Below are 16,267 nucleotides of genomic sequence, written 5' to 3'. Positions count from 1 at the left end.
AGCTCGGAAAGCCAGGAGCGCGAGGTTCAAGAACTCAAGGCACAAGTGGCGCGGATTCCGGAGATAGTCGAAGATCAAGTGCGAGACCAAATGGGAGCGACGATCACCGCCATTATGCCTACCTTGCTTGAGGGGCTGCGGGGGTGGATTGCGGGCGGCCAATAGGGGCCGCCCCCGATTCCCAGCTTCACGGGCAGCAACTCGCACAACGCGCCGGCGCCATTGGTGTCTCCGGCGGCGGCACCGACATTGTAGCTTAATGCACTCGGGTGTGGGAAGAATACGCCGGCCGGCACCTCGGCAGCAAGCGGCCTCTCCGTCACTTGCGTGCCCGCCGTTGGTGGTGCCTCGACATTAGCCAAGCTCGACGCCATCACGGTAACTCAGCCTCGGACAATGCCTTCATCTCCTTGCCTTTGACTGGGCATCCCTGACGCCCTACATGTTTTCGCAGGGCGCCGCCAACCTTCCATGCACTCTCTTGCAATTCGTGGACGGCGAGTTGATCGATGTCGCCAAGGCCAGAATCATTGAACCGGGCAACTCCGTGTTCCACGGTAATCTGATGCCACCCACCGTGTATAGGGTTCAACTGGTTCGGGTGCTGCGGGGCTGCGACGACTTGTTACCTCCGTATCGACCCCCTGGGGCCGACGAAGATGATGTGATGACCGTCAGCGCCTGCTTAGGCTGGTCCATGCTTTGGCCGAAGAGCCAGATTCGTTTGGGGGCGGGGGACACCACCCCACAGACAACATCCGCCAGTCGTGCCGGCGCCAAGCCATGGCGAGACTGCCGCAACGCTACCGCCGTCAGCTGATCCGGACATGCATATGACACAGGATCTGGACGATGACGACGGTACATTTACCAACGTCGATAAGTACTTCAACGAACATGGGTACGGTGACAAATTCTTGGGGCCTCCTTCTCAAGAATCCAACCCTGCAAAAAACGATCGCGATCTAGCTGGTACCGCGGAGAAACCCAATTGCAACAGGCGTCGTCTGGCGTTCAGTTCTCAGGAGACGCCTCCAGCCGCCGCCTTCACCGAGACTCAAATAGCCGAGGTGCGAAATATTATCAGCCCAAACACACTCAAGAAGGTGGTCTCTGAGCAAAACTCGATCCCATTATAGCAGAAGAAGCAGAAGGGACGGAAAAGAAAAAATAACAAGGGTGCGAGCCAGCCGGCACCGAGTATGATCCGTGCTCAGGACGGGCCACCAGTACCTAAGGATATCTCGAGGAGGGTGCATGTGGCGGGTAGGCCGATGCTACCGACTAATCCGCTCAATGCTACAACCGGTGCTATGCGGAGTCTGCATGACAGTGTTCTTTCTATGGAGAAGCGGCGTATCTCCGAGAATGTTGTGGCATACCCCGTTTTTGTGGCCAAGGTGCCAGAGGGCAAGGGCTTTGTCGATAGCACCATCGGGCGTATGATCGTCCTGCGGTTTGATGACATCTTCGCTATGTTTAACCTTCATCTGCTGCACTACACCTTCATTCGGCTATTTTCGCTCAGTATGGAGATGCAGATCATTAGAGACAAGACCCCAGACATCGTGATAGTCGACCCCTTCTACATGCGTGCCAAGATCTTGGGCAGCGCTGGGGACCGACAAGTCGCGAGTTCATACCTCGAATGCATCATTCTGGCGAACCCAGATAAGGATAACTTCCTCGTGCCTTACTTTTCCGAGTAAGTCATCCCCTCACCGCCCCGTAACATATGATTTCTTACATTTCGATCGTTCTTTGTTTCTAACATTCTGTGTTTTGTGCAGTGACACACATTGCAAACTCAGCTTCTTAAGCCCGAAATATTCCATGGCCACGTATTTCGACTCGGACCGTCAGTCGAAGAAAGACTACACAAATATGAAGAAAGTTCTTGATGATGCTCTCCCCGGCTATGCCAAATCTGGAGGAACCTTCAGGAGGCCAATTTGTAGGTACGACAAGAACGTGTTCACCCATGTAACGACGTTCCCCTGCGTCAAGCAGCCACCTGACAGTCAGAAGGATGCCTACTACGCCCTCCATCACATGCGAGCGATCGTACGGGACCATAATCACCTTCTACTACCAAATAATCTCAAAGATTGGGCCGCATGCTTGTCGGCAATCCAGGACGAGGACATCAGACAAGAATTCTTTCGCATCCAGTCGGAGTTTGCGGTAATCATCTATCAAGATGTCCTTCGTACCTCGGGGCAGTTCTACCTCAAATATCAACCGTTCAATAGTGAAATAGAAACAACGCTACAAATGCAGGCTGACAACGATCGCGATTTCATGACCATCACGAAAGACGTCGGCTTCATCAACGCTCCGATCCCTGAGTCGAGTCAAAAGTATTGATGCTATGTAGTTCTGAAATATCGATTAGCTCATGTTGTAATTAAACTTTAATGAACTTGTATGTATCTTTAGTTTGGACAGTCGTTCAACTTATATGTAATCGATGCTATTTATTAGTAGGACCATGAATCGTGCTATTAATGTGTTGCTTTTCTCTTCCGATCCTTTTGTTGCATACTTATATATTGCTTATATATTATCTGTGAATTGCTACTAACGTTTTGTTTGTCTAGTGCATAGAGATATCGTCGTATGCCGTGTACAAGGGTAAGGTTCCCGGAGTCTACGACGACTGGGAGGAGTGTCGGAGACAGGTTCACCGTTTTAGCGGTAACAGTTAGGGTACACCACTAGGGTGGAGGCGGAAGCTAGATACGCACGCTATATAGCTGGAGAGAGGAGGGAGCGGAGGAGGAGCCGGATGAAGACCAGTTTCTATGTGATGCTCATCATGACCGCAACTCTCTTCTATGTAATGGTAGTCTAGATGATCGATATCGACTTTGTAATGTGATGACAAACTTGGCTAATATGATGAGCTTTGCTAATGTCTCGAGACCTAAACTTGGCTAATGTTTGAACTTTGTTCCCTATTTTGAATTTGGAGACTAATATGATGAATTCTATTGTGTGATGTTTATATTCTGTGCTGTCATGTATTTTGTAACCTGTGCAAATACCAGAAAAGCAAAAAATAATAATTCCTAATATTCATAGTAGTGGTGCACCATATTGAGAATTAGTGGCGCACCAAGATAAATACCAGTGGCCCCCAGTAGTGGCGCACCAAGGCTAAATACCAGTGGCGCATTGTGGGGCATAATAATGGCGCACTTGGGGGCATATGTGAAGGTAAATATGGCCCCTAGGAGGCATAGTAATGGCGCACTGTTGGACATAGTAATATCGCACTATGTGGTGCGCCACTATTATATGGGATACTAATGGCGCACCACAGGTGCGCCATTACTATTTGTTACTAGTGGCGCACCTATAGTGTGCCATTAATAGCAAAAACTGGTGCGCCACTAACAACCTTTTTTCTAGTAGTGGCTATTAGGGTTCGTCGTCTCCCACGGAGGAATTGAAGCAAAACCCAGCCAAAATCCAAGCCTTGTCGCAATTGGCTACACCAATATACCTAAAATAGGTCCAAAAAGTAGTAGGGTGCATGGCAGCTTTGAGCCGCTTCATCTCCAGACTAGGAGAAAAAGCATTACCGCTTTATAGACTGCTCAGATGCACCGACAACTTCGAGTGGACGAATGCGGCTACAGCCGGATTGGAAGAAATAAAAACCTTATTAGTAGGCAACCCGATCCTAGCCGCCCCAAGTGTCGGCAAGCCTATGTTGCTTTATATATCCGCAACTCACCAGGTATACTCGTCGTCGAACGAGGGGAAGAGGGACATAAATTCCCCATCCAGAAACCGGTGTACAACGTATCGGCGGTCCTTACACCATGATAATCCCGATACCCTCATTACCAAAAGATAGCTTACACGGTCTTCATGGCATCCCAAAAACTCCGGCATTATTTTCAAGAGTGTTCGATCACGGTAGCATCCGAAGTGCCACTCAACGACATTATAAACAACAGGGATGCCACCGGCCGCATAGCCAAATGGGCCGTTGAGCTCTTACCATTTGAGATAACATACAAGCCCCGCCGAGCTATTAAATCTCAGGTGCTAGCCGACTTCGTCACTGAGTGGACGGAAGCCAAGCTCCCTAAGGAGTACAGTTCATACTCCAACTGGATCATGTACTTCGACGGCTCTAAAATGCTAGCCGGACTGGGGTCTGGTATCATCCTGACATCCCCTACGGGGGCCACAGTCCGCTACGTGCTGCAAATCATGTATACGGACTCCAATAACACAACCGAATACGAGGCACTTCTACACGGTCTCCGTGAAGGAAATATTCCCTAGAGGCAATAATAAAGTTGTTATTTTATATTTCCTTATATCATGATAAATGTTTATTATTCATGCTAGAATTGTATTAACCGGAAACTTGATACATGTGTAGATACATAGACAAAGCACCGTGTCCCTAGTAAACCTCTACTAGACTAGCTCATTAATCAAAGATGGTTAAGTTTCCTAACCATAGAAATGTGGTGTCATTTGATGAACGGGATCACATCATTAGGAGAATGATGTGATGGACAAGACCCATCCGTTAGCTTAGCATTATGATCGTTTAGTTTTATTACTATTGCTTTCTTCATGACTTATACATATTCCTCTGACTATGAGATTATGTAGCTCCCGAATACCGGAGGAACACCTTGTGTGCTATCAAACGTCACAACGTAACTGGGTGATTATAAAGATTCTCTCTAGGTGTCTCTGAAGGTGTTTATTGGGTTGGCATAGATCAAGATTAGGATTTGTCACTTCGTGTATCGGAGAAATATCTCCGGGCTCTCTCGATAAAGCACAACACTATAAGCCTTGCAAGAAATGTGACTAATGAGTTAGTTACAGGATGATGCATTATGGAATGAGTAAAGAGACTTGCCGGTCACGAGATTGAACTAGGTATGATGATACCGACGATCGAATCTCGGGCAAGTACCATACCAATGACAAAGGGAATGACGTATATTGTTATGCGGTCTGACCGATAAAGATCTTCGTAGAATATGTAGGAACCAATATGAGCATCCAGGTTCCGCTATTGGTTATTGACCGGAGATGTGTCACGGTCATGTCTACATAGTTCTCGAACCCGTAGGGTCCTCACGCTTAACGTTCGATGACGATTTGTATTATGAGTTGTGTGTTTTGGTGACCGAAGTTTGTTTGGAGTCCCGGATGAGATCACAGACATGACGAGGAGTCTCTAAATGGCCGAGAGGTAAATATTGATATATTGGAAGGTTATTTACGGACACCGGAATGGTTCCGAAGAGGTTCGGGGATTTTTCGGAGTACCGGGAGGTTACGGGACCCCCCCCCCCGAGAAAGTTAATGGGCCTCATGGGCCATAGTGGAGAGAGGGAGGCAGGCCACAAGAGGTGGCGCACGCCCCCCCTTGCCCAATCTGAATTGGACAAGGGATGGGTGAACGGCCCCCCCTTTGCTTCTCCCTCTCTCCTCTCTCCCCTTTCCCCTCTTCGTTGGAAAGAAGGGGGCGAATCCTACTAGGAGTGGAGTCCTAGTAGGACTCTCCCCATGGCGCGCCACCCCTAGGGCTGGCCACCTCCTCCTCCCCTCCTTTATATACGGGGGCGGGGGGCACCCCAAAGGCACATCAATTGTTCTCTTAACCATGTGCGGTGCCCCCCTCCACAGTTTACTCTTCCGGTCATAGCGTCGTAGTGCTTAGGCGAAGCCCTGCGCGGATCACATCACCATCACCGTCACCATGCCGTCGGGCTGACGGAACTCTTCCTTGACCCTCTGCTAGATCAAGAGTTTGAGGGACGTCATCGAGCTGAACGTGTGCTGAACTCGGAGGTGCCGTACGTTCGGTACTTGGATCGGTTGGATCGTGAAGACGTTCGACTACATCAATCGTGTTAACCTAACGCTTCCGCTTTCGGTCTATGAGGGTACATGGACACACTCCCCCCCTCTCGTTGCTATGCATCTCCTAGATAGATATTGCATGATCATAGGATTTTTTTGAAATTGCATGCTATGTTCCCCAACAGTGGCATCCAAGCCAGATCTATGTGTAGATGATATGCACGAGTAGAACACAAAGAGTTGTGGGTGGTGATCGTCATACTGCTTACCACCAATGTCTTATTTTAATTCGGAGGCATTGTTGGATGAAGCGGTCCGGACCAACCTTACAAGACCACGTTCATGAGACCGGTTCCACCGATAGACATGCAACTAGTTTTGCATAAAGGTGGCTGGTGGGTGTTTGTTTCTCCAACTTTAGTTGAATCGAATTTGACTGCGGATGGTCCTTGTTGAAGGTTAAAACAGCAAACTTGATAAATCACCGTTGTGGCTTTCATGCGTAGGTAAGAATGGTTCTTACTAGAAGCCCATAGCAGCCACGTAAAACTTGCAAAAAAAAAGTAGCGGAAGTCTAACTTGTTTTTGCAGGGCATGTTGTGATGTGATATGGTCAAAACATGATTTTATATACATTGTTGTATGAGATGATCATGTTTTGTAAGAGTTATCGGCAACTGGCAGGAGCCTTATGGTTGTCGGTTTATTGTATGAAATGCAAACGCCATGCGATAGTTGTAGAAGCAATAGTTGGTGAGACGACCACGACACTACGATGGAGATGAAGGTGTCGAGTCGGTGATGATGGAGATCATGACGATGCTTTGGAGATGGAGATCAAAGGCACAAGATGATGATGGCCATATCATGTCACATATTTTGATTACATGTGATGTTTATCTTTTATGCATCTTATTGTACTTAGTACGGCGGTAGCATTATAAGACGACCCCTTACTAAAATTTCAAGGTATAAGTGTTCTCCCTAAATATGCACCATTGCGACAGTTCATCGTGCTGAGACACCACGTGATGATCGGGGGTGATAGGCTCTACGTTCACATACAACGGGTGCAAGAAAGTTTAGCACATGCGGAATACTCGGGTTAAACTTGACGAGCCTAGCATGTACAGACATGGCCTCGGAACACTGATACCGAAAGGTCGAACGTGAATCATGTAGTAGATATGATCAACATAGAGATGTTCACCATTGAAAGCTACTCCATCTCATGTGATGATCGGACATGGTTTAGTTGATATGGATCACGTGATCATTTAGATGACTAGAGGGATGTCAATATAAGTGGGAGTTCTTAAGTAATATGATTAATTGAACTTTAATTTATCATGAACTTGGTCCTGATAGTATTTGCATATCTATGTTGTAGATCAATATCTTGCATATAACTCCCCTGTTTTATTTTTGATATGTTCCTAGAGCAAACTAAGTTGAAAGATGATAGTAGCAATGATGCGGACTGGGTCTGTGATCTGAGGATTATCCTCATTGCTACACAGAAGAATTACGTCCTTGATGCACCACTAGGTGATGAACCTGTTGCAGGAGCAGATGCAGACGTTATGAATGTTTTACAAGCTCGGTATGATGACTACTTGATAGTTTAGTGCAACATGCTTTACGGATTATAACCGGGACTTAAAAAATGTTTTGAATGCCATGGAGCATATGAGATTTTCCAAGAAGCTGAAAATGATATTTCAGACTCATGCTCATGTTAAGATGTATGAGACCTCTGACAAGTACTTTGCCTACAAGATGGAAGAGAATAGCTTAGCTAGTGAACATGTGCTCAGAATGTCTGGACACTACAATCGCTTGAATCAAGTGGGAGTTAATCTTCCAGATAAGATAGTGATTTATAGAGTTCTCTAGTCACTATCACCAAGTTACTAGAACTTCGTTATGAACTATAATATGCAAGGGATGATGAAAACGATTCCCTAGCTCTTCGCGATGCTGAAATCAGTGAAGGTAGAAATCAAGAAATAGCATCAAGTGTTGATGGTTAACAAGACCACTGGTTTCAAGAAAAGGTGCAAGGGAAAGAAAGGGAAACTTCAAAAAGAATGGAAAGAAAGTTGCCACTCCCATGAAGAAGCCCAAAGCTAGACCCAAGCCTGAAACTGAGTGCTTCTACTACAAAGGAAATGGTCACTGGAAGTGGAACTGCCCTAGATACTTGGAGGATAAGAAGGATGGAAAAGTGAACAAAGGTATATTTGATATACATGTTATTGATGTGTACTTTACTAGTATTTATAGCAACCCCTCGGTATTTGATACTAGTTCAGTTGCTAAGAGTAGTAACTTGAAACAGGAGTTGTAAAAAAAACAGAGACTAGTTAAGGACGAGGTGACGATGTGTGTTGGAAGTAATTCCAAGGTTGATACGATCACCATCTCACACTCCCTCTACCTTCGGGATTATAATTGAACCTAAATAAATGTTATTTGGTGTTTGCGTTGAGCATTAATATGATTAGATCATGTTTATTGCAATACGATCATTCATTTAAGTCAGAGAATAATTGTTGTTCTGTTTATATGAATAAAACCTTCTATGATCATACACCCAATGTGAATGGTTTGTTGAATCTCGATCGTGGTGATACGCATATTCATAATATTGATGCCAAAAGATGCAAAGTTGGTAATGATAGTGCAACATATTTGTGGCACTGCTGTTTAGGTCATAGTGGTGTAAAGTGCATGAAGAAACTCCATGCGGATGGACTTTTGGAAACACTTGATTATGAATCATTTGATGCTTGTGAACCATGCCTCATGGGCAAGATGACTAAGACTCTGTTCTCCGGAACAATGGAGCGAGCAACTGACTTATTGGAAATAATACATACTGATTTATGCGGTCCGATGAGTGTTGAGGCTCGTGGCGGGTATCGTTGTTTTCTGACTTTCACAGATGATTTGAGCAGATATGGGTATATATACTTGATGAAACACAAGTCTAAAACATTTGAAAAGTTCAAAGAATTTCAGAGTGAAATGGAGAATCATCGTAACAAGAAAATAAAGTTTCTACAATCTTATCCTGGAGGCAAATATTTGAGTTACGATTTTGGCCTTCATTTAAAACAATGTGAAATAGTTTCACAACTCACGCCACCTGGAACACCACAACGTAATGGTGTGTCCGAACGTCATAATCGTACTTTATTAGATATGGTGCGTTCTATGATGTCTCTTACCGATTTACCACTATCGTTTTGGGATTATGCATTAGAGATAGCTACATTCACGTTAAATAGGGAACCATATAATCCATTGAGACGACACCGTATGAACTATGGTTTAGCAAGAAACCTAAGCCGTCGTTTCTTAAAGTTTGGGGTTGCAATGCTTATGTGAAAAAGCTTCAACCTGATAAGCTCAAACCCAAATCGGAGAAATGCGTCTTCATAGGATACCCAAAAGAAACTATTGGGTACACCTTCTATCACAGATCCGAAGGCAATATCTTTGTTGCCAAGAATGGATCCTTTCTAGAGGAGTTTCTCTTGAAAGAAGTGAGTGGGAGGAAAGTAGAACTTGATGAGGTAATTGTACCTTCTCTCGAATTGGAAAGTAACTCATCACAGAAAACCGTTCCGTGATGCCTACGCCAACAAGAGAGTAAGCTAATGATAATGATCATAAAACTTTAGATCAAGTTACTACCAAACCTCGTAGGTCAACCAGAGCATGTTCTGCACCAGAGTGGTACAGTATTCCTATTCTGGAAGTCATGTTACTAGACCATGACGAACCTATGAACTATGAGGAAGCGACGATGAGCCCAGATTCCGATAAATGGCTTGAGGCCATGAAATCTGAGATATGATCCATGTATGAGAACAGAGTGTAGACTTTGGTGGACTTGCCCAATGATCGGCAAGCCATTGAGAATAAATGGATCTTCAAGAGGAAGACGAACGCTGATGGTAGTGTTACTATCTACAAAGCTCGACTTGTCGCAAAAGGTTTTCGACAAGTTCAAGGTGTTGACTATGATGAGATTTTCTCACTCGTAGTGATGCGTAAGTCTGTCCAAATCATGTTAGCAATTGCCAAATTTTATGAAATCTGGCAAATGGATGTCAAAACTGCATTCCTTAATGGATTTCTTAAAGAAGAGTTGTATATGATGCAACCAGAAGGTTTTGTCGATCCTAAAGGTGCTAACAAAGTGTGTAAACTCCAGCGATCCATGTATGGACTGGTGCAAGCATCTCAGAGTTGGAATATACACTTTGATAAGGTGATCAAAGAATATGGTTTTATACAGACTAATGGTAAAGCATGTATTTACAAGAAAGTGAGTGGGAGCTCTGTAGCATTTCTAATATTATATGTGGATGACATATTGTTGATTGGAAATGATATAGAATTTTTGGATAGCATAAAAGGATGCTTGAATAAGAATTTTTTCAATGAAAGACCTCGGTGAAGCTACTTATATATTGGGCATCAAGATCTATAGGACTTTCACAAAGCACATACCTTGACAAGATTTTGAAGAAGTTTGAAAATGGATCAGTCAAAGAAAGGGTTCTTGCCTGTGTTGCAAGGTGTGAAGTTGAGTAAGACTCAATGCCCGACCACGGCAGAAGATAGAGAGAGAATGAAGGTCATTCCCTATGCCTCACCATAGGTTATATAAAGTATGCCATGCTATGTACCAGACCTATTGTATACCTTGCCATGAGTTTGGCAAGGGAGTACAATAGTGATCTAGGAGTAGATCACTGGACAACGGTCAAAATTATCCTTAGAGGACTAAGGAAATATTTCTCGGTTATGGAGGTGATAAAGAGTTCGTCGTAAAGAGTTATGTCGATGCAAGCTTTGACACCGATCTGGATGACTCTGAGTCTCTGATGACCCACAAGTATAGGGGATCTATCGTAGTCCTGTCGATAAGTAAGAGTGTTGAACCCAACAAGGAGCAGAAGGAAATGATAAGCAGTTTTCAGTAAGGTATTCTCTATAAGCACTGAAATTATCGGTAACAGATAGTTTTGTGATAAGGTAGTTTGTAACGAGTAGCAAGTAATAAAAGTAAATAAGGTGCCGCAAGATGGCCCAATCCTTTTTGTAGCAAAGGAGAAACCTGGACAAACTCTTATATGAAGGAAAGCGCTCCCGAGGACACATGGGAATTATCATCAAGCTAGTTTACATCATGTTCATATGATTCGCGTTCGGTACTTTGATAATTTGATATGTGGGTGGACCGGTGCTTGGGTACTGTCCTTACTTGGACAAGCATCCCACTTATGATTAACCCCTATTGCAAGCATCCGCAACTACAACAGAAGTATTAAGGTAAACCTAACCATAGCATGAAACATATGGATCCAAATCAGCCCCTTACGAAGCAACACATAAACTAGGGTATAAGCTTCTGTCACTCTAGCAACCCATCATCTACTTATTACTTCCCAATGCCTCCCTCGAGGCCCAAATAATGGTGAAGTGTCATGTAGTCGACGTTCACATGACACCACTAGAGGGATGACAACATACATCTCATCCAAATATCGAACGAATACCAAATTCACATGACTACTTATAGCAAGACTTCTCCCATGTCCTCAGGAACAAACGTAACTACTCACAAACCATATTCATGTTCATAATCAGAGGGGTATTAATATGCATAATGGATCTGAACATATGATATTCCACCAAGTAAACCAACTAGCATCAACTACAAGGAGTAATCAACACTACTAGCAACCCACATGTACCAATCTGAGGTTTGGATACAAAGATTGGATACAAGAGATGAACTAGGGTTTGAGATGAGATGGTGCTGGTGAAGATGTTGATGGATATTGACTCCCTCCCAATGAGAGGATCGTTGGTGATGACGATGGTGATGATTTCCCCCTCCCGGAGGGAAGTTTCCCCGGCAGAACAGCTCTGCCGGAGCCCTAGATTGGTTCCGCCTCGTGGCGGCGGAGTTTCTTCCCGAAAGGTTGCTTATGATTTTTCCTCGGACGAAAGACCTCATATAGCAGAAGATGGGCATCGGAGGGCCACCAGGGAGCCCACGAGGCAGGGGGGCGTGCCCAGGGGGTAGGGCGTGCCCCCACCCTCGTGGCCAGGGTGTGGGCCCCTCTGGAACTTATTTCACCCAATATTTTATATATATTCTGGAAATAACTTCCGTGAAGTTTCAGGACTTTTGGAGCTGTGCGGAATAGGTCTCTAATATTTGCTCCTTTTCTAGCCCAGAATCCCAGCTGCCGGCATTCTCCCTCTTCATGTAAACCTTGTAGAATAAGAGAGAATAGGCATAAGTATTGTGACAAAATGTGTAATAACAACCCATAATGCAATAAATATCGATATAAAAGTATGATGCAAAATGGACGTATCAACTCCCCCAAGCTTAGACCTCACTTGTCCTCAAGCGAAAGCCGGAATCGAAAAATATGTCCACATGTTTAGAGATAGAGGTGTCGATAAAAATAAAATACATCCATGAGGGCATCATGATCATTCTTGGAACAGCAACATATATATATATATATATATATATATATATATATATATATATATATAACGTCAGCCCTATATAGGGCGTGCGGAGGTCCTCCCGAATTCCCGAACTCAGAGAGGAAAAAAAAGGGCCACGCCTGCGCCCACCACCTCCTCCCGATCCCCAATATCCCCGATCCAGCGTCGTGGACCTCTCACCTCCCTGCCACAACCGCCGCTGCCCTGGCTGCGGTGCGCCTCCCGCCGCCGGCCACCCCAGCCCCGTCCTTGCCTCCCGACCCCGACGCGCCTCCCACGCTCCCTCGGATCCGTCCGCTGCGCCTCCACCATCCCCCGCATCTGGTCGCCATGCCGCCACCGGCCTCAGATCCGGCCGCTGCGCCGCCTCACCGCGGGATCCGGCCGCCGCGACGGCCGTGCCAATCCTACATCGCCCAGTGGTGCAGCGCCCATTGCACGGAGGTGAACTTCCCTGCCACCTCATCGTGGACCTCTCCCTGCTGGTAACCTGCTCCGGCGACCTTCGCCAGCCTACTTCACCGCCTCCCTCGCTGTACTCATCAGCTGCGGCGTCCTGCTCCTCTTCCATCGCTCGTCCTCCTCCGGTGCAGCGCACCTGGCCCACAAGGCCACCGTGGCCATGGCCCTCGTCTCCAAGGAGGAGCAGGAGCCCGACCATGATGATGGCCGCCAGCAGGTAGCCCTCTTCTTCGGCACGCAGACCGGCACCAGCGAGGGGTTCGCCAAGGTACGCACGCGACTCGACCCCCTGCGCCACTGCCACCATGCCTGCTGTGTGTGTGCCTGCTCTCTATGAAGTTCATCCTAGCCAGCTTCTAGAGTTCAATGTGTGTGCTAACTGTGTGGTTCTCGCCATCTCTAGATCCTGCTAATCTGCAACAACACTTTGTTGTTTCCTCGCCCTGCTCCTATTAGACTCGATGTGTTGTGGGCTATGGACAAGATGAAGGCATGGACCTGGTGATTGGGTAGGAGAAGCGAGCTGCTACTGCACTTGGTCTGCTCAACAGCTGCCGTTGTGGTTGTACTTGGACGGCTGCAGATAGTGCAACCGAACGTCTGTGTGTGTTTTTGGGAGCCCATTTTTAGAGCTGGTGCTCATGAAAATTCGTCCAGGTTCTTCTGTAGTGTTGCTATTTGCTGGAAAAAAATCATTGATTTTCAGTTGGCCGTTGCTTGTACTAGAACATCAGGTGCTTGTGCTAAATGTCCGTGAGACAAAACCTATGATACCATATGCGGAGTCGTACTAAATGATGAGAACAAGATAAATTAAGGTAGATATTGTTCGTTGGATTCTGATTTAAGTGGGCTTATTCCCACAAGTGTTGTTTCAAGTAGATCATTATCTAGAAGGTTCACGCAAAAAGAGACCCTGGAGGGGGTTCAAGTTAATGATTGAAATCATGGGAAAGTCGTGGAACAAAAATTGCACTCTTCTAAATTTGTTCTACAGTTTTTATTACTTGATAAAAAAGTTGATGAAGTTCATGTAGTACTGTCGCTGAAAATATAGGGAAAAAAGACAGAGGAGTTCCAAAAAATCGGGGGCATTCGTCCAAAACTACAAGTTTGTGAAAGCTATTAGAAATATCTTAGTTGGTATCCTTCCAAGTTAAAATATAAAAACCCATGAAATTCAACACAAAAAAATAGTAATCGTAGAGTATAAAAAGCGAAAATGTCATGTTCAAACATTGTACAACATGTTCCAAGGGAAAGAATGTCATGTTCTAACAAAAAAAAACATTGGTCTAAAACATCAAGTTGTAAACTTCTTGTTCTGTATTATTTCCTGAAGTTCAATAATATGTATGGGTGCAAAAAACTAGTGTTTTCAATATGTTGGTTTCAATTCAAAAACTACAAAACAAAGAAACCCAAGTAAGTACAAATACTAGAACAAAAAAGTCCAAAAAGGAGAAAAATAACACAAAACATACACGACATGAAAAACAAAAGAAGAAAACAAAACCTCTCCTAGAAAATGTTGACTCTGAAAGTTTAAGAAAAGAAAGAAGAAGTTCATATTAAAAAGATTAAGAAATAAACCAAGAAGTCCATATTAAAAAGATGGAGAAGTTCGATGATTATAGAAAACTCAGATTTTCCTCGTTATTAAAGAATGGAAACAAGAAGTTCACAAATAAAATAACAAGAAGTTCAACTTTTAAAAATAGAGCGTTCAAAATTTCATAAAAAGATTAAGAAATAAACCAAGAAGTCCATATTAAATAGATGGAGAAGTTCGATGATTTTCCTCATTATTAAAGAATGGAAACAAGAAGTTTAAAAATAAAATAACAAGAAGTTCAACTTTTAAAAATAGAGCGCTTCAAAATTTCATAAAAAAGATTAAGAAAATAAACCAGGAAGTCCATATTAAATAGATAGAAAAGTTTGATGATTTTCCTCGTTATTAGAGAATGGAAACAAGAAGTTCAAAAATAAAATAACAAGAAGTTCAACTATTAAAAATGGAGCAATTCAAAAATCATAAAAAAGGATTAAGAAAAATCAGATTAAAAATTCATTAAAAAACTCAAATATTTTCACGTAACCCAGAGAAGTTCACATTGATAGCTGCGAGAAGTTCATGTACTACACGGTGTGAATTTTGTATTAAAAAGAGAATAAAAAAGCAAAAAGGCTAAAAGTTTTGTTGTTATAAATTCAAGTCCTTTGTTGGAGAAAGTTAAAAAATTATTGTGAGAGAGATTTGTACAAAAGGAATATCATTTGTGTTACAATGACAAATGGATGAGAAAATTACAAACGGAAATACGTCACAGAAGTTCAACTGAAAACAACAGGAAGTTCAACTACTAGAGTGGATGAATTTCAGATGAAAACCCTTTAAAATTGCCGCGAGTATGAAAAAAGATCAACACGGGGAAGTTGCGTGTTCACATCAGCTTTCCATCGGTATATCACTTGCTCAATTACGGTGAGTGGATGGAGAGCTACAAGCAGTGGATGGAGAGCTATGGGCAAAAAAAGCACGTGAAAAACAGAGTGAAGTTCAAGTAGACATGCCCAGAAGTTCAGGTTCTTCACGCGGTGCATTTTCGAAAAATCTGTTTCGCGATAAAGGCAGAACGAACGATCTCGCCATTTTTGAAATTACTTGAAAACGGCAAGGAATCACACAAAACCATCAACATGAAAAGGTTTCGAATTTTCTGTAGCTTTTCAGCGGTATATTATTTGCCCCATTACGGTAAAGTTTGTAGAAATTACGAGAAAAATACATTTTTAGCCATTTTCAAACCTGACATAAAACCGTAATGAATTAGGAGAAACAATATATACAAAAAAGTTTCACATTTATTAAAGCTTTCCAACGCCATATTATTTGCTGCATTTGGACGTACGATTAAAAAATTAGCTCGAAAATATGAACTCGGTGGAACTTGGACCGTTTTCTAAACTACTTTTAAACTGTTCAAAATTAGAAACAACTTTTAACATGAAAAAGTTGCGCATTTTCATAAGCTTTCCAATGCCATATTATTTGCCTCAATTGGATTAGCCGTTACATATGGCATCGCAAATACAAACTCGGATGTTTCATTTGCGAAATTCTACGATTTTCCAAATTACTCTTTATCCATAGGGAATTACAGAAAACTTTCAACATGTGGAAGGAGCGGTTTTTCAGCAGCTTTCCAACGCCATATTATTTGCCTCATTCCGATAAACGGTTTAAAAATACGATTGAAAATACGATTCACGTTTTTTGTATGAGGAAAAAATGGTTTTCAAAACTTCTCTTAAACCACTTACATTTTTCCAAAAATTTAACTTGGGTCATGATACTGGTTTCCATAGCTTTCCAAGGGTATATCGCAAGCCCCGTTTGGAC

This window comes from Triticum urartu, chromosome 7A (assembly GCF_056163025.1).
Source record: "Triticum urartu cultivar PI428250 chromosome 7A, HENAU_Tu73, whole genome shotgun sequence".
In the NCBI taxonomy this organism is placed as follows: domain Eukaryota; kingdom Viridiplantae; phylum Streptophyta; class Magnoliopsida; order Poales; family Poaceae; genus Triticum; species Triticum urartu.
Note: the sequence above shows the minus strand (reverse complement) of the source record.